The sequence below is a fragment of the Protopterus annectens genome, chromosome 14.part0 (genome assembly GCF_019279795.1).
Source record: "Protopterus annectens isolate FY-2018-M chromosome 14.part0, PAN1.0, whole genome shotgun sequence".
NCBI lineage: Eukaryota > Metazoa > Chordata > Ceratodontiformes > Protopteridae > Protopterus > Protopterus annectens.
The window spans coordinates 742,323,996-742,343,672 of record NC_056748.1 but is presented as its reverse complement, the minus strand read 5'-3'; the positions used below and the strand labels follow the sequence as shown (position 1 = coordinate 742,343,672).

The 19,677-nt window shown below is 38.5% G+C and overlaps 1 protein-coding gene across 1 annotated transcript in view; it reads left to right on the top strand.

Annotated features, from left to right (window-relative positions):
• SEC31B (SEC31 homolog B, COPII coat complex component) overlaps positions 1-19,677 on the top strand; it is a 1,631,704-nt gene that overhangs the window by 16,760 nt on the left and 1,595,267 nt on the right. The window lies entirely within an intron of this gene.

Genomic DNA, 19,677 nt, shown 5'->3' with positions numbered 1-19,677 from the left:
GAATGTGTGGCCTCAGAGTTAGGATAATTGAGTAGTGGGGTTATACAGGATCCAGGGGCTTACTTACCTGCAGGAACTCTCTCTTAATTTGTACATTCATTATCTGAATACCTAAAATGTGTTTATCTTTTTTAAGATTGCATTCAGTTTTTGTTTTTGGCAGATGTTCATCGTGGTTCACTGTTGCAAACATTACTGTAGAGTTCTTCCTGCTGGCAGCAGCCCTCGATCGGCCAGAGTCCCAAAGTCGGGTCCGATGTCAGCTGAAGTCACTCCTTCTCTGATGTCAGTGCGCTAGAGGTATAAAGGCCTCAGCCGACACCATTTTCCCCAGTCTTTCTTGCCGTGCGGTGCCCATAGCAAAGCAGTTTGCAAGTGCCGGTCGGCCGACTCCTGTTTACTTTTGGTGACTTTTGTATTGAAGACTTCTCATTTTAAGCTAAGTACCCCGTTGGGGAAGCCTTTTTCTTGCTCCAGTCCGATGTCAGAAAAAGTTAATAACTGTATTTCTTGTGGGGAGCAAATACCACCATAAGGATTTTCACTCTTACTGTATACCTTGCCTAGGCCCTGACCACGTCGTAGCTAATTGTAGGTTTTGTGCTAGATTTAACCAACGCACTATTAGGCGTAGGTACGATTTTGCCTTCCGTTATTTTGGAAAAAGATTTAATTACAATATGTTGTCGGATTCTTATCCGGCTACCGGAATGTATAAGAGGTGCAAGGATAAAGACAGGCCTCCGAGGTCCAAAGCGGACGACATTATTCAACCAGAGCAAGTTGCCGGTTCGTCTGTCGTCAGTGAGGCGCTTTCACAGCCCCTGTCGTCTGCCACTTTTGAACCGGTTGCCTGTACTGACTCCCACGAGGAGCCAATGGGGCCTTCAGAATTTCCAGGGAATGGACCTTTGGATAATGCTCCCTCACATGGGTCCGGAGCCTCTGTGTAGGCACAGGCTTCTGAGGGAATTTTCAGGCCTACACAGCTTCATGTAAAGATGGCTTCAGTTTTGCAGTCAAAAAGACAAAGCAGCAAGCACAGGCACCTTCTGATCAGGGCCCTAGACCTCAAAGGCAGATGCTTAAAATGGCTGAAAACCTGTTAACTATGGTCAGGGGTTCCTATCCCCCTCCTGACAGAGACCTAGGCTAGAGCCAGATTGATTCCTCAGATCAAGTTTCAATTTCTTCTACTTCTTCCTCTGAGCAGGATTATTCTTTCCCTCCTTATGAGGATTCTGATGCTGAAGAATCTCTTCCCTTCAGCCTCTCCTCCTGAGGATTATTCATTTGGGGAAACTTTGCATGACATGAGAGCGCATTTTCACTGGGAAGGGCAGGAATACTCTGAATCCAAGAAAAGGCTTGGGGATTTTCTTCTTCTCCCACAGCATAGGCCCCTGGCTATTCCCCCTGTATTGGACATTGTGGATGATGTTTTTACAGAGGCGTCTCTCTCTCCTGATTCTTTTCCTCCTGCTCCTGTCAAACCGGATAGGTATTATAGGGTTCCAGATTCTCACAAATTTCTTTTAAGAACACGTCAGCTGATCCAGAAACTATCTCTCAGGGCCCTAAGGGTGTTAAAGCGGCCTCTGCTAAGAATCCTATTCCCTCTGACTGAGAGTCCAGAGCCTTGGAAAGATGGGGCAAAAAAGTTTATACTTCTGCTACATTGTCTATTAGAGCTTTGAATTGTCAATTTCGTATGTTGAAATATCAGCAATACCTTTTGTCTGTGTTAAGACAAAAGATGTCTGCTGTTTCTGGTGGTGCAGAAAATAAGGAATTACAGGATTTATTGCATGCTACTGAGCAGGTGGGTAAACATACCCTGCACTGTGGTTTTGATTCTTTGGAGGCTTCTTGCAGGGCTGCAGCAACTGGCGCAGTTATTAGAAGGCATGCTTGGTTAAAGGAGCAAAGTTTGCCAGATCAGGTTAAGGCAAAACTTTTAGATGCCCCTTTGTAGCACAATGTTTTGTGTGGGGCCAAAGCTGAGGAGGTATTAAAGAAAATGGAAGACAAAGCCAAATCTATGCAGACGGTTAAAGATTTTGTACAGGTACAACCCCCTAGATTTAGCAGGAACTGGCCAGCTAAACCTTGGTCCTTTCTGAGCTCGGACAGACCTCAGAGAGGCAGATACAGGCGTTCCAGAGGTAGAGGACAGGCACAGCCCCCTTTCAGAAATAAGCAGTGGCGTGCCCCCTCTCCCAAGAGAGGAGAAGATAGGTCACAACCTTACAGGAAATGGTCATTATGACTCTCCCTTACTAGCTCCAGGGGCTCCCCTTCTGGATGCGCCTTTGGGAGGAAAAATCTCTTTTTTTATCACAATTGGAGCCGCATAACCCAAGACTAATGGGTTCTGGACATAGTTTCAAGGGGTTACAAGTTTCATTTCCATACCTTGCCAAAACCAAATGGATGGCCAGATCTGCCAAAGCATCAGTGGGCAGAGGCACAACAAGTTCAGTCCCTCATGGCTATAAGGGCCATAGGATTGGTACCAAATTCAGAAATGGGGCAAGGGTTTTATTCAAGACTTTTCCTGGTTCCCAGTAAGGAAAACGCATGGAGACCAATCCTGGACCTTTCCGTATTAAACACCTTCCTAGATATACCAAAATTCAAGATGCTCACTCTGCAGCAGCTGCTGCCTATGCTGAGCAAGAACGCTTGGATGGTGACTTTGGACATTGAAAGATGCTTACCTGCATATTCCCATAAGGCAAGAGTGCAGAAGGTACCTGAGATTCAAAGCGGGCTCGAAACATTACCAGTTCTCTGTGCTGCTCTTTGGCTTATCTACTGCGCCCAGGGTCTTTACAAAGTGCCTGGCACCAGTAATGGCATTTTGCAGACAGAAGGGAATTCAAATATACCCTTATCTGGACGATTGTTTCATTCAAGCGGACAACAAGGAGACTTTACTTCAGCATCTGGCTTTTGTGCAGCATCTTCTCCGGTGCCTAGGGTTCACAGTGAACCTAAAGAAATCAAACCTGGTGCCCACACAACAGCTTACTTTCCTGGGTGCTCTTCTGAGCACTACAACCCAGATGGCTTACTTGACACCAGACAAAAAAGTGCATCTGGCTTCTTCTTTCAAAAACCTAGCTTCAGTGAGTCAGCTAACTGCAAGAAAAATTCTGCAGGCTTTGGGTTACATGGCATCCTGCATTCTGTTAATACCATATGCAAGACTGCATATGAGGAAGATACAGTGGTACCTCAAGAGTGTATAGTCTCAGCATTGCCACAGTTTGGAAACAGTGATCACAGTTTTGCTTTGTCTCCGGCAGGAGTTTCTTTGGTGGGCCGAGGCCTGTCTCCAGAACAAGGGGAAGCCTTTCTGTCCCACTCCAGCCAATCAAGTCATAACAACGGATGCTTCGGACTATGCATGGGGAGCCCACATGCGAGGGAGATGTCTTCAGGGTGCCTGGACAGAGGACCAAATGCACCTGCACATAAATTTGAAGGAGATGCTAGCTGTACAGAATGCCCCAACAGCCTTCAAGGATCTTATTCTACCGAGGCAATTACTGATAAAGACTGACAACACTACAGTGATGTGGTACATAAACAAGCAGGGAGGCTCTCACTCTTACCCCCTGTGCAGATTGGCCATGACTCTGTGGAACACAGCACTGGCCAGCAGGGTAGACTTACAAGCTCAATTCCTGCCAGGAAAGGACAACACTCTGGCAGACAGTCTAAGCAGAAACCTTTCAGATCCACACGAATGGATGTTGTATGTTCGAATATTCAGGATGACAACAGAGGCATGGGGGTGCCCGGACATAGATCTTTTTGCATCCCCCCCCAAAACCATCAACTTCAAACATTCTGCACGAGGACCTACCACAAACTAGCATGGAAAGTGGATGCCCTTTCATTCAATTGGAAACGCCTCTCAGTATATGCTTTTCCTCCTTTGCCTCTTCTACCACGGGTACTTCTGAAGATCAAACAGGAAAGATCGCAAATGATTTTACTGGCTCCCAACTGGCCTTGGCAATTCTGGTATTCCTCCCTGATGAACCTGGCTCAGGGTCCACCCTGGATTCTGCCACAAATTCCACATCTACTGTCTCAACAAGACAACCGGATCCTGCACAGCCATGTCAAAACTCTGAATCTAGCAGCCTGGCGGATCCAAGGTCTTTAAACAGCTCTACCCTTACCAAACAGGTAATGGATGTAATCCTTGAAGCTAGAAGGCCCAGCACCAGGAAATCTTATGCAGGTAAATGGAAAAGATTTTGCTCCTGGAATCAGGCCCAGGGTTTTGATTCTGCAGTTCCAAACACTCCTCTTATTTTACAATACCTGACAGAGATGTTACATAAGGGCCTATCTTTTTCATCTATCAAAATTCATGCCTCTGCTATTTCTGCACACTACAATACGGATTCCCCCAATCTTTTCTCATCCATTACTTAAGCAATATCTCAGAGGGGCAAAGAATATAAGGCCCCCTATAAGAGCACCAGTTCCCACTTGGGATCTCAACTTTGTTTTGGAAAAGTTAACTTTGTCTCCTTTTGAACCTGCAGCTTCCACAAATTTAAAGTTTTTATCATGGAAAACTGCTTTTCTTTTAGCTATAACCTCTGCCAGAAGAGTTTCGGAATTACAAGCACTCATGGCTGTGGAACCCTTCATTATTTTTCATCAGGACAGGGTGTCCCTGTGGACTAACCCCACTTTTATGCCCAAGGTGGTTTTGAAAGTAGCCTTGAATCAGACTATTCATTTACCTACCTTTTATCCTAATCCTCAAAGTGAAGAGGAGAGAATTTTGCATTCTTTAGATATACACAGGCAGCTTCGTTTTTACCTGGACAGGACCAAGATTTACAGGAAATCTGACCAATTGTTTGTAGCTTATGCTTTTACTTCACAGGGGAGAGCAATCACTAAACAAACTATTTCTAAGTGGATTGCCCACTGCATCAAGTTCTGTTACTCTCATCATGGCAAACCAGTTCCTGTTAATGTTAGAACACATTCTACCAGAGCTACTGCTACTTCAGCAGCTTTTCTCAGTGGAGTTCCTACCAAGGAAATCTTAGAAGCTGCAACTTGGAGTTCTGTGCATACTTTTTCTAAGCACTACAACCTCCCTCTCTGTTCTAAATCTAGGGCAGGCTTTGCCTCTGCAGTCCTGCAGGGTTTTGTAGCTGCCCCTTCTGTTCCTTCTTCAGCCACCCTTTCTTAGCTTTGGGATTCAACCCTACTGTAATGACTGCAACAGTGAACCACGATGAACATAGTACAGTTGTGTACTCTTACCATAAATGTAGATGTTCGAGTGTGTTCACTGTTGCAGTCTGGGTTACCCTCCCTCCTATCCCCTCTTTTGTTGTTCTTTGAGTACTGTCTGTGTCTCCTTGGCACTACTCTTTCTCTGAGGTATTTTTGCTGGTGAAATTTGGGAATGTTTTAGTTTGATGTTTGCTTATTCTTTTGACTAAGTTTTTGGCCTTTATTTTTTGGGCACCTGACATCTGGGGCAAGAAAAACTGGGGAAAATGGCATCTGCTGAGACCTTTATACCTCTGGCGCACTGACGTCAGGGAAGGAGCGACTTCAGCTGACATCGGACCCGACTTTGGGACTCTGGCTGATCGAGGGCTGCTGCCAGCAGGAAGAACCCTACAGTAATGACTGCAACAGTGAACACACTCTAACATCTACATTTATGGTAAGAGTACACAACTGTACTTTTTCTTCTTTAGAACACTTGTCTTTTGTGTAGTTTGTTTAAAAAGATGTGTATATATTTTTTTTCAAATAACTCAACTGTGAAACAGGGAGGTAGGGCTAAAACTAATGTTGTGCATTTCACTTTAGGAATCAGGTAGCAGAGGTGATCTACTTAATATCTGAAAGTATGTTGCAGGGGAGATGGAGGTTCAGAGTAGTGAACAAAAGCTTGGAAATAAAAGTAAGATTCAAGGAATTTTAGATATAGCACATCAGTCTTTGGTGTGCTCTCATCTGGTAGTTTGTTAGGGGTGCTTGTTGTTCAGAGGATGTTTAATATCCATTGAATGATAGACTTGTAGAATGTAGAAGACAACTGGGCCTCAAGGCCATTTACTGTTTTCCAGTACTCACCCTTAGACTTATATCCTTTTACAAGGAGTTATAGCTCAGTCATACTGGGGTGAATTTATGAATACCCGTCCAATTGTTGAATTCCTTCTTAAAGGATAGTGTGCCTCATTGCTTGACCTGGAGATGATGATTGTTCCATAGAAGGGGTATTAATTGTGAAACAAAGCTGTCTCTCCACCATGACTTGTGTATTTGTTGAAACAGGTTCAGATCTCTGGTTCTGTTGTTCACTGAATTCTTTGATTTGTGTCTAATCCCTAGTGGTCCAACAGGCAAGGCACAGATTGCCGCAAGGGAGTCTACAGGACACAGAATAAAGGGAAAAGGCCTCCAGCCTATCTTGGTATTTCAGGTCCTTCATCTTTTTTTTTTTTTTTTGTCAGGAACCTTTAGGTTCTCCTCACTTCTTGATTTATTTAGTAAGATAAATCTCAACGGGTCGGATATATTTGATGGCAAGCCTGGTCATTCCAGAATATTGAGGGGTAAGGACTTATTTGGATGTAGAGGAAATATCCTTTGCAATCATCTGTGCTAGATAGGCTTTCCTGACCACCTTTGCAACATGATGATCAAAGGAGAGGTGTTAGCAACTCATGTTCCTAGGTCCCTCACACTATTTTAATTTTGGAGTGGGATGTTTTCTATACTATAAGCTGGGTGGAGAGTTTATTTGCCAAATGCAACAACATTGCATTTTAGCACTTAGTTTTATCCATCTTTTAGAGCACCAGCCTTTTACATGTATAAGTTCACTTTGTAGCTTCTGCATATCAGAAGGGGATTTCAGTATAGCACCCATTTTACAATCATTAGCAAAGTTGGCCAACAAGAGTTCCCCATTTTGATTTTGAGATAAGAACAGTATATTCCAAATAGCAGAACCCCAGCACGAATCCTTGTGGTAGCCACTAGTTACTAATTACTCTATTGTTGTCTAAGAATACTCCTGCCACCTTCACAGTGTGGATTCTATCTCCTCAGCCAGTTAGCTCTTCATCTCACTGTATAGATATCGATTTGTTGATAATGTTGATGTAGTATTGCATCAGATGCCTTGGAGAGTTCTAGGCCTGCTCCATGAAAAGCATGACCACTGTCCATGACTTGCATTTCCTTCTCTAAAAAACATCACCAGATTCATTAGAGAGGATCTACCCTTAACAAAGAAACTGTTGGGGGTCAAGTCTTATTGTATCGTTGTTTATCATGTCTGCTGTGACCCATTCCATAGTTTTACAGATGGGGCTTTTCAAGCTAATGGGTATGTAATTCTCAGAGCCTATGGTAGGGCATTTCTCGTGGAGTGGCTTCACAACTGCTGTGTGCCAAACCTAAAGGACAAAGCTGGTAGATAAAGCTCAGATTGAATATCTGTGGGACTGGGTACACTAGCGTGCATTTAGTATGTTATCACATTCCACTGATGATGTACTTTTGACAAGTGTTCTTTTGTGATGATTGGGGGGGGGGTGACAACATCTTCAGGTGTATGTGAGGTTTTTTATAGATGTCTCTGGGGTGAAATTTGCACTCCAGGTAGGTGGTGCCTTTGAGTAAGTTCAGAGTAATGTAGGGTGTTATTTCATAACTTTCTGATATAAGTAAAGAAGGATTTGTAATTATCCTTGACCTCTGATGCCATTGTTAAGTTCATAGGAAGCCTTTCTTTTCTTGAATGTATTTTTCAGTACTTTGGATAACCTTTTTATATTGACCTTTATTTGCGGGTCTTTACTTTTGCTATATATTCTAATGAGCTTTTTCCTTTTATTGCAATGTTTATTAATGCATGTGGACCACAAGACTGGTTTGCTGAGGGGGGAGGGGTTACTTCCCATCAGAAATGATTATTTTTGCTACAGATGACCATTGGAGTACTTGATTATGTTGCTTATTTTTCTGCAGTGTGAAGTAATAGCACCTGACTCATACCCATACGTCTGTTTGGTAATGCATGTCTGACTTGTTTAGGATTATTATTACTATTATTTTTAATAGCCTGCACTTCCAGAAAAAGTGCAGAGTAGAGGGTGAACTTCCAGGAATGTGAAAATTCATGCTAATGCAAAACCTGTTATTCTATCAACTATCTAAGTCTGTAAGAGCAATATTTAAAAATTGTCCCCATTTTTGGGTCTTTGTCCCACTTTTATGTATGGCTTTCTCTAGATTTCTTGCTGTAAATTTGAAAATGGACTAGTTTTGCATACAATTCAAGTTGGAGGTTTTCAAACTTAGATCATATGTGTCCAGTGCAAGATAGCGGAATATGCTTTGACCAAACAAAGTAATGAAATTTTGAATTGAAATGTACTCTGTGGAAACATTATGGATGCAACCTAGTGAATACTAAGGTTGCTTAGCACTGTAATGAATCGGACTTAAATTCATGAACAGGAGATGAGCAGTGATTTAATATAGTTCATATAATCGAAAAAGTTCTCTGCAGTGCCATTCAGCTTTGTCAATTAGAAAATCATTTAAGATGTCTCTGAAGTTCTTTAGATTTGTAACAATTTTCATCTTGTGTAACGTGGTAGACATGTATTACTGCTGTGGCTTTTTATTATGTAGTCTGCAGCTTTATTGGCTTTGTAGCTGAGTTAGTTGCTTCCTTTAATAGCTTTCTAGTTTTCTTGCAAGCAGCAAGCAGGGAGCACTAGTCCATTTTAATTTTTATATGGAAGACCAGAGGAAAAGTTCTTCTCTTTCCCTCAAGAATAATCACTATTATTTTTAAATAAGAAAAAAGAACTACAAGTTACAGATAAAGCCATCATAGGAAAACAGAACTTACGCTAAACTATTTAGGAATATTGTTATGCAAAAATATAAACAAAACAATATTAATAAATTAGAAAAACATTATTTAAACAATAAAAATATATATATAGAAAAGTGGAACAAAATTATAAAAACTTTTGAAGACGGATTGCAATTAATAAAAATGGTCTTATTGCCAAAAATACTATATGTAGCATTAGCAATATAGTTAATTCCTGAAAGATGCATTCTTAAAGAAATAAACTCATGTTTAATAAAAATTTTATGGTATCCCAAAACGAATAGAGTAGCTCTAACGCATCACATTAGACCCTGGATACCAGGAGGATTTTACTTTCCAGAAATAGAAATATATATATAAAAGCATCTGTGCTTAAAACTACAATAGACTGGATAAACCCAAATTATTTTGCCAACTGGAAAAAATTAACAGCTATATTAACAAATGAATTTAATCTGTTAAAAACTTTTAATAGTAGACAAATCAAACAAACCCTGGTACATACTATGCATAAGTATACAATATAATATAACATATCCTTCTAAAACAACACTGGTTAATCATTACATCAATTCCTTTAGGAAACTTATCAATGCATACATAGATCTAAAACTTTGGTTTGATCTTTTAACCCCATTTACCATCACTAAAAACTTTCCTCACAAAATATATAGGGAAACAATAACCTCCTGGGAACAAAATGGATTTTTATGCTGGTTTGAATGTGTAAATAAATTAAATGTTTTAGATATACATATGATGAAAACTGATTACAATATTCCAGCACAGGACTGGTTTACCTTACAAAGCATTGTAATGTACACTCAAGATTTATGTGGATTAATTAATAATTCCACATTTAAAGATATTCCAAATCTGATAAGTTTTCTGTATGAATTTATATATAATAGTTGTGAAAAGAAAAATTCCAGTTCACATCTATATAAAGAGTTAATAACATATAAAACAATTCCCAAACCATCATACTAGCAGTTCTTAACAAAAGGTCAGTCATTGCAGTTAACAGAAGAAATTAAAACTAACATCTTACTATCAGTTAATTACACCTCTAACGCACAGTACTGGAAAATATTTAACTGGAAAAACTTACACAGAGCATTTTTAACACCAGATAGAATTAAAAAGATCAGTACTACTGCAAATGGTTTTACTGGAGGTGTGAAAAGTCAAAGCAGAGTGGATTCATATTTTTATGAATGTAATAAAATTAAATCATATTGGAATGGAATCAATAATTTTTTACAAGCTTTATTTAATGAATCCTTTAACTTAACTAAAGCATTGATTATACTAAATGTAAATGAAGGTCCCTACTTGAATAAGAGAAATATGTATTTGTTATGGACAATACTTGCTATATTAAGGAAATGTGTAACCAGAAGGTGGAATTCAAATATACCCCCGACCTTGGAAGAATTCTACACTTTACTGAAGACAACTGCATTGATGGAAATAAAAATCCAAAGAACTACGAATCTATCCCAGGCCATTGGTAAATAATCCTTGGATGAAAGCTGCATCTTTGTTGGACACTCTGCAGTAATCCAATATTGTATCCCTGATAACTGATCTGTTACTTCTATATTTAATAACATACAGTGTATATAATTGAAAGTCAGGCTATTGTAAATGTAGTATATATTTGTTTAAAATGATATTTTAAAAATATTATGTAAATGTTATTTTAATTGAAAATAAAACAATTTGTGAGGAAAAAAAAGAATAACCGCTAATCTATTTGTTGTATTCAATGTAACACAGTGGCATTCTTTTTAGGTGCTACAAGCATGAAACTGCAAACCCTGTTTAGTACGGCCTAGAGTCTTTGATAGAGGTGGTGCAGCATGGTAAAAGTCCATATTTCACATGAAAAATAAATATTGATGTTGCTTTTATGTTATCTGTTGTAGTTATTTATCTCAAAACAGAAACACAGCAGAAAAAGCAGCAAGTAGAACTTCAATGACAAATCAGCCAGCTATTTAAAAATTAGTTTAATCTGTAAAAATGGTTAGCTCTTTCACAAATAAATATAATTTGCTTCATCAGACCAATACTAAGCAGAAAAATACTCAGTTTTATAATTAATCATTTACTTAGCCAATTATAAACCATCCAATGAAATATGTTTGTTAACCAGCAAAAAACGTAAAAAAGCATGTACAAATACCTTTTTCAATAAGGTACTACAACTCTCTAAACACAAAAATGCTATTAAAATTATTTCAGTAACTTTCTGGCTTTAAGCTTTGGTTTTATTGAAGCATAACCATTTAACCATTTTCCTTGATGTGCCCTTAATCGTAGCATCCATCTAAGTTCAGCTTCCTCTGTGTTATTAACCATATTGCCCATTCTAGGTCCATACGGTATAAATGTTAATACCATTAACTTAAATGTATGTTTTTGTCCCTTTGTCTAGTAAATGCTTTGATGTAACACTGTAAGTATGTCCTTTACCTGCACAATACATATGGTCCCTGATGCACTTCCTAAGGCGTCTATTGGTCTTTCCTACATAGAAAGATTTACATAAAGTGAAACATGCATAATATACCATATTTTTGGTGTTACAATCAATCAGCTGTTTATTTCGTACTTATTACCAGTATCTGGGTGTATAAAATATGTTGTCGTCTCTATGTATTTACAAAAAGAGCAATTCATACATGCCTTAGTTCCATGGGGCATAGGGTTAATACTTGTCCAATTACTTTCTTTGGGATAGCATAGCCTTTGTTTAAGGAGGGTGAGTTTCTGTATCCAAATCTTGGCACTATCCCCACAATTTGAGTTAACTCATCATTTGTTTGTAAAACATGCCAGTATTTTTTTATAATTTTTTTCAACTCTCTACTAGTATATTGCAGTGTAAAAATGGTAGTTTGTTTATGAGTGATAGCTTGTTTCCTTCTTTCATCTACCATTTCAGAAAAGTATGGTTTAGCCTTGGTATGTCTTAATTCTAACTCTCCTACATGCTTCATTAACATCCTTAGATTTATAGCCTCTAGTCTTGAAACGAGTTTCTAGTTCATCTAAATCTTTCTTAAAGTCAATATCCTTGTCAGCCAGTCTAGATGCCCTTATAGTTTGCCTTTTCAATACATTATTAAAAACATGTTGAGGATACATACTTGGTCAGTGGACATAAGATGGATGATAGCAGTCTTTCTTATATCTGCTGGTATGGAAAATGCCATCATCACTCTTAGTTATTCTCACATCTAGAAAGTCTACATGACTTGTTGACTGAATTTCATTAAATTTGAGAAAGGTGCTGCTGTTATTTAACTGTATAACAAAGTCTTCTAATACCTTTTCATCACCTCTCCAAAGCATAAAAAGATCATCAACAAACCATTTGTAGAAGATTTTGCATAGATACTATTTAATACAGCTTCATTCTCCCACTCTTCCATCACTAGGTTGGCGTAGCTATTGGCACATGACATGCCCATAGCTATGCCAGGAATCTGCATATAATATTGATTAACAAATAAAAATGTAGTTTTCCAAAATTAACTCTAAAACAGACATATGAAATGTATATGTTGAGATGAATATTTACTTCTCACACTAGGCATGTCCTAACCGTATTTATTCCTTCTTGGGTGGGTATAACTGGTAAAGAGTGATCTAACATCAAGTGTGACTAAAAATGTCACTTCCCTATCTTCTAAAGTATCATTGTGTAGATATGCATAGAGGTGATTCAGAAATTGCTTACTATCACACAGCACAGATTTTTGTTTCTCTAAAATAGGTTTAAGCTGTTTCTCTGTATATATCGATAGGGGTTCTGTCATGCAACCTGCTCCTGCAACTATAGGCCTAAAGGGAGGTTGGAGTATGTTTTTTATGTATTTTGGGAGTCCCTTGTAACTTCGGGATCAATGGTTCCTCTACTGCCGGATGTTGAAATAATTCCTTAGTAATAATAATACCACTGACTAGACAATCTACCAGTGAATGTATTACATTGTCAGTGACTACTAATACAACAGTTTTATGTACTTTTTTATATGTGCTTACATCATTTAACATTTCATTCATTTTATCAAAATAATAACTCCTGTCCATTAATACTATAGACCCTTCTTTGTCGGGTGATCTAATAACAAGGTCGTTTTCATTTTGCAAGTTAAATAATGCTTGTCTTTCTTCAGCTGTTAAATTTACATAGCTTTGCTTTCTGTTAACATTAGATAATAGTCCATATATTTTGTTCTCGCATAGGCCAAGAAAAGCATCCAGTAACAGATGATTTTGTGGTATAAAAACACTACTTTTTCTATATATGGGCATTGTAATGTCAGTTTCTTTAGATTTAAAATGTTAATTTTAATTTTATATTTCTTACAAATAATCTTAAATCTGTCAACACATCAGAAATATCAGCCTGTTGGGCTGGAAAAAAAGGCAAACCTTTGTTTAGTGTCCTCATTTCATATTCAGTCAATTCACGGGAAGAACTATTCCATACTAAGTCATTTCTATGTAATTCCACATTTTCTTCAGTGTACGTCCTGTGGCTTCTGATTTGATGTGTGTCCTCTTGGCATTAAATGCTCTTCTGTTCTATTGGTTGACTGTTTCTGTTTCAATCGAAACGGAAGAGGCAGCTTTGAAAAAACTGATCTTGGTTAGGTATGGTGGTTTTAGGGCATACTACTAGTTCAGGCTCCTCCTCTCTCTCCATGGCAACAACCCCAACGTTGTCAATAATGCCTAATGGTGTGCCGTACACGGATCTCTCACTGGTTATTGTTGGAAAGTCCTTATCCAAGGAAAGAATTGGTGTTTCAGTTCTGTTTATATAACATGTGCAGGCTTCTTAGACCATGTAAAAGTGGAACCTGTCTCAAAGTCTTTTAAATCTCTAAAAGAACACTTTCCAGCGGAACAAAACAAAGATAAAAATGAAAACCGTGGAACAAGCCAAGAATAAGCTTCCAACTTTAATATAAACGTCACAATATTTCTTCACAATACACAGTTTGTTCCACAGTTTTCATTTTTATCTTTTAAATCTCTGTAATTTTTCCTTATTCTGCTGGACAAGTCTTCATTCGTACAAATCCCACCTGGAATTGATGGCCAAGTGGCAAAAAATTAATTTAGACACTAGCCATGCATACAAGCGTTTGCTGATAGACTATTTTCACCCTGTAGAGGAACAGTTGGCTGCAAAAATACAAGGGCAATATGAGGCTGTGTTTGCATGGGAAATCTATATAGATGGACACAGGGGGTAGCCATGGGCACCCCTTGTGCAAACACCTATGCTAATTTGATAATGTCTTTCTGGGAGAGACATTTTGTCTTGAGTGTGCATAATCATTGGAGAGACAAAGTTTTCCTATATAAGTGCTTTGTAGATTATATTTTCCTGTAATGGGGAGGTAATGAAAATTATTTGACAGGCTTTATAGCTTATTTGGAGTCCACCACAACCTTTCTCAGGTTTTCAGTTAATTTTTCAGAGATTACCATAGATTTCTTAGACGTGAGACTCGTGCAGGATGAATTGGGGTTTAAAAGTACCATATATAGAAAAGTGTTGGAAAAATAATATCCTTACACAAGACAGCATGCACCCCAGATTCACGTTTGATAATATTGTTACGGGCCAAATGGGGAAGAATTTCTAGATTATGCACAGAGGAGTTGAATTACGAGGAGGAGTTAACCAAAATGATAGGACATTTTGAAACGAGATTATGATAGCAATAGAGTTAAAAATATTACTCTGAGACAGAGATTTTAGGGGTAATAAAATGCAACCTTGCCTCAAACAAGTGGGGCTTAGTAGACCTATGGTTAACAATAAGAAAGAATGATAACACCCTTAGACTTACGTTAACGTCCAGTAACAATGTTCAAGGGGTGTGTGAAATCATTAGGAGAAATTGGAAGATTTTATTGTCAGATAACAAACTGAGAAAGGTTGTGGCGGACCAACCATCCTTTGGGTTTAGAAGGAATAAGAGCCTAAAGGACATTTTGAGTAATGAAAAAGTGGCTAAACAGGTAATAATCAGTAAAGGAACTAAACCTTGTGGGACATGTAAAGTGTGTAATAGCATAGATAAGAATAACATGTTCATACATCCAGCCACAAGCAGGGAGTATTATTTTGGGGCAAAAGTGAACTATAACACTCACAATTTGGTATACCTTGCGATATGCCAAGTATGTACATGTAACTACGTGGGCAAGACTGCAAATTCAAGGTCAGGATTCTAAATCACCTGTCTGCTATAAGAACACGGAATGAACATAATGCCCTCGCTAGGCATGTTTCCAATAATGAAGGTCATTATTTTAAGTTTAAGGCTATCTGGAATATAAGGAAGGGACATAGAGGTGGGGACATAGTGAATGATACAGAGTTGGAAAAAACTAGATGGAATTGACAGCACATAGGTATCCAGGATTAAATGAGGTAGTCCCTTTAAAACCCACACTCAAGAAAAGGTGGGTTTTATACTAAGACATGATTGGTTGCCACTCTGTTTTTAAACAACAGGGATATACAACATTTTTATCTGCAGAAGGGCACAGCGGAAGTGTGTATTTTGCTGCTACTTATTGCTTTTTTATTGGGATAAAACAAGAAATCCGAGTGGTGGTTGCTGCTATTTATTTTGCTCTGAATTGTACTGGTGTCTTGGCAGAACAACCTTTGGTGAGGAGGTTTTTATTTCCTGCTTTGGTTGTAATGTGTGATTAGTTTGAACATGATTTTGTGATGTATGAGTATTTAAGGGCGTGATGGTAGAGTTATTGTGATGGTTTGATGAAGCAAACAGTTTGTTTGTGAAAGCACTCGCCTGTTTTACCGCTTTTTATCTGCTTGTGAAAAACTATGCCTTTGACTGAAAAAACTGTGTTGGAGAGTACTTTGTAAACATTCAAGTTTGGATATCTGCCAGACCTATGGAGAATACGGGATATAGTTGTCACATGTAGTACAGAACCAGTATTTGCCAGAAATTCCTGCAGCTCCTTCAGTGTTGCTGTAAGTCTCTTGGCAGCCTCCCTGACCAGTTTTCGTCTGGTCTTTTCATCAATTTTGGAGGGAAGTCCAGTTCTTCGCAACTTCAGTGTTGCCCCATATTTTCTGCACTTTTTGATGACTGTCTTCACTGTGTTCCATGGTATATCCAATGCTGTGGAGATTTTTTTTACCCTTCTCCTTACTGATACCTTTCAACAATGCGATCCCTTTGATGCTTTGTAAGCTCTCTGCAAACCATGGCTTTTGCTGTAGCAGGCAACTGAGTAAATGTCAGGAAAATCCTACTAGGACAGCTGATCTTTATTTGGGGTTAGAGACTCTTTAATTGATGCCAACTATGTACCCAAGAAGACTGAATGCTGTAATTAAATCAAAATGTGCTTCAACAAAGTATTACTTTAAGGGTGTGCACACTTATGCGACCAGCTTATTGTACGTTTTTTATTTTTTGTATTTTTCCCTAGCAGATTTATTTTTCAATTGAATTGTACAGGTTATAGGTCACATTAAAGGTGGGAAATGTTTTGAAGTGATTTATTGTGGTCTAATTTTTTTATATCACAAAAACTGTCATTTTAACAGGGGTGTGTACACTTTTTAGATCCACTGTAAAGGCTGTTTTTTACCATGTCCTAGGAAGTGTTGTTCTGGTTAAGTGACTTGAGCAGAGTCATATGCTTTGTAAGCAGAGATTGAGCTAATATAATTCAGGGTTAAAGGGTCAAGTTTATAACCTTAATATTTGTGTTAGTATCATTTACAGTATTTGTTTGTGGAAAGCAGTACCTAATAAATATTTAGTAGTTTGGCACTTCTGGATCTTGTTTCTAACACAGACAAACACACACACCCTAAGGTATTTGAATTGTATTCTTTACGTAAGAGGTCCACCAGAGCAGCTAGTGACTCTGCATTTGATAATGACTCCTTTTAGTCCCCACATAACCCAAAGAGAATAATTTTTGTTTTGCTGCTGTATACTGATAAATGTTCAAGTCATGAATATAAAGTGCGAGAGTGTAATTCTGCAGTAAAACCATTAATATAGTGTGAAAAAAGTACAGGTGTAATGATACACTTCTTTGGAGCTGTGGCACTATTGGAAAAGGATAATGATGGCATATTATTTGTTTCAAGCAGTTTCTATATTGAACTCTTCAGTACTATATCTGTCCAAATAAGTAAGAAGACAGTATGGTATACGTGCGTAGAACAGTATGTCTCTAAGTAGGTATAAATAATAGTTGGAAGTGTGTTATGTGACCAGTAACTTTCTCTCATTTTGTTACAGCAAATCTAGATGCAGCTTGGTGTATAGGCTTATTTATATGCCATGCCCGACTATATTTCACTATATTTCATTAGAAGTGTGTGTGTATGATATATATATATATATATATATATATATATATATATATATATATATATATATATATATATATATATATATATATATATATATATATATATATATATATATATATATATATATATATATATGTATATATATATAATATATATTATCATCATCATCATCCTTTTCTTTCGGCTGCTCCCGTTAGGGGTCGCCACAGCGGATCACCTGTTTCCATTTCTTCCTGTCCTCTGCATCTTGCTCTGTCACACCAACCACCTGCATGTCCTCTCTCACCACATCCATAAACCTTATCTTAGGCCTTCCTATTTTCCTGTTACCTGGTAGCTTCATCCTTAGCATCTTTTTCCCGATATACTCAGCATCCCTCCTCGGCACATGTCCAAACCAACGTAATCTTGCCTCTCTGGCTTTGTCTCCAAACCTTCCAACCTGGGCTGACCCTCTAATATACTTATTCCTAATCCTGTCCACTCTCGTCACACCCAGTGCAAATCTTAACATTTTTAACTCTGCCACATCCAGCTCTAACTCATGCCTTTTTGTCTATGCCACTGTCTCCAACCCATATAACATAGCTGGTCTCACTACCCTCTTGTAGACCTTCCCTTTCACTCTTGCAGGTACTCATCTGTCACAAATCACTCCTGACACTCTTCTCCACCCACTCCATCCTGCATGTATTCTCTTCTTCACCTGTCTTCCACACTCACCGTTACTGTGAACTATTGACCCCAAGTATTTAAACTCCTCCACCTTCGCCACCTGTACTCCTTGCATCCTCACCATTCTTCTATCCTCCCTGTCAATCTCTCACACACACACACACACACACACAAATAAATATATATATATATATATATATATATATATATATATATATATATATATATATATAAATTGTATGATGTCAAAATGAAAAAAAAGTAATTTATGACATCAGAGGCTGTTTGCATTATGAGTACCTATTCTGCAGCTTTTTGAGTTAAGAAGAAGAGTGGAATAGGATCAATCTCATGTTGTCATTTTCATTCATTCCACAGCTGATGGGTTCAGATCCAAAACTCTGATCTGCCTGTAACGCTTCTTTCAGATTATCAGATCCTAGAACTCTGGAGCTTCTCCCTTTACCCATAATGCTCCACCAACCTAATGTACCTTGGATCTCATTTGCCGCCATTAGGTATCAGATGCGGATTCCTAGCTCTCCAACAATTTTGATATAATCTGGATACTTCCTTCTAATTGGTGTTTGTGAGTTAATAAAGTTTTGGTATTTTGCCTTTCTTCTTCCTCCCTCCCATGATTTACTGTTTTTTTTTAGAATCCTTCCTTTCCTGTTTCAGTACTAAGTTGCCATTTGCGGTGGTACTTTAATTACCATTGCTGGTATTGTTTTGTACTCCCTTGAGTGCTTTACCTATCATTGTTGGTAGTCTCCTGTCTATCCCTTTCCTTAAAAAAAAAAGAGAGATTTTTGTTGTTTTAAGGATAAATGTGCTTCTGTTGTTTCTCTGCCTTTTGGTTAAGAACTTGTTGCATTTGCTTTTGTTGGTAATGCTTTTAAAATGTCAGAGAAACCTCAGTGTTTAAAAAGTGCATCTCTTGTGGGCATGAGATCCCAAATTCTGATGCCCACAGGGAATGTGTTTATTGTTTGGGACTAGCCCACCTTGATATAGACTGATATTTGTTCTGGTTTTAATTATAGGGCCTTAATTAACCATAAGAACAAGTTAATTCTGTGGGCTTTCTTGCTCTCCAAATCTTCCTCCTTGGTGGTTGAGGCTCAAACCCCTTCAAAGAAATCAGAAAAGGCAAAAGTTGATCTTCAAGTCCTGGGAAAGGTCTCCTGATCATCTCTCAGTGGACCCCTCTGCCAAGATCCTAAAAAAAGTCTGATCCATCAGTTTCAGATCCAACAGCTCAAAGTTCAAGATGTCCATGGATCTATACACCTCTGCTTTCATCAAATGCTATTTTATCCGTCTCCATTCCTAGAGGAGTTGCCTCAAGGGTATACTAGGCCTCCTTCCACTACCACCTCCTCTCTCTAGTCCTCCAGAAGCCCTTCAGAAGCAGACATGGACAAGGTGGTGAGGAAGTTCCTGAGAGCAGAGATACAGATGAGGATTTTCCCAGCTGTGACCCCTTCTGGGCCTGAGAGCTGACGTGATCCCACTTCCCCTTTAGTATCCCCTTCTCTGATCCATCCTTCTGTTTTTGGAGATGTTGGATCCAAGATCCTTGGGGTGTCTACTTTCGATCTGAAGAATGTTTGTTCTTCAACTCTGTTGGTTCCCCAAGCCGTCTGGCACCTATTGTTTGGGAGTC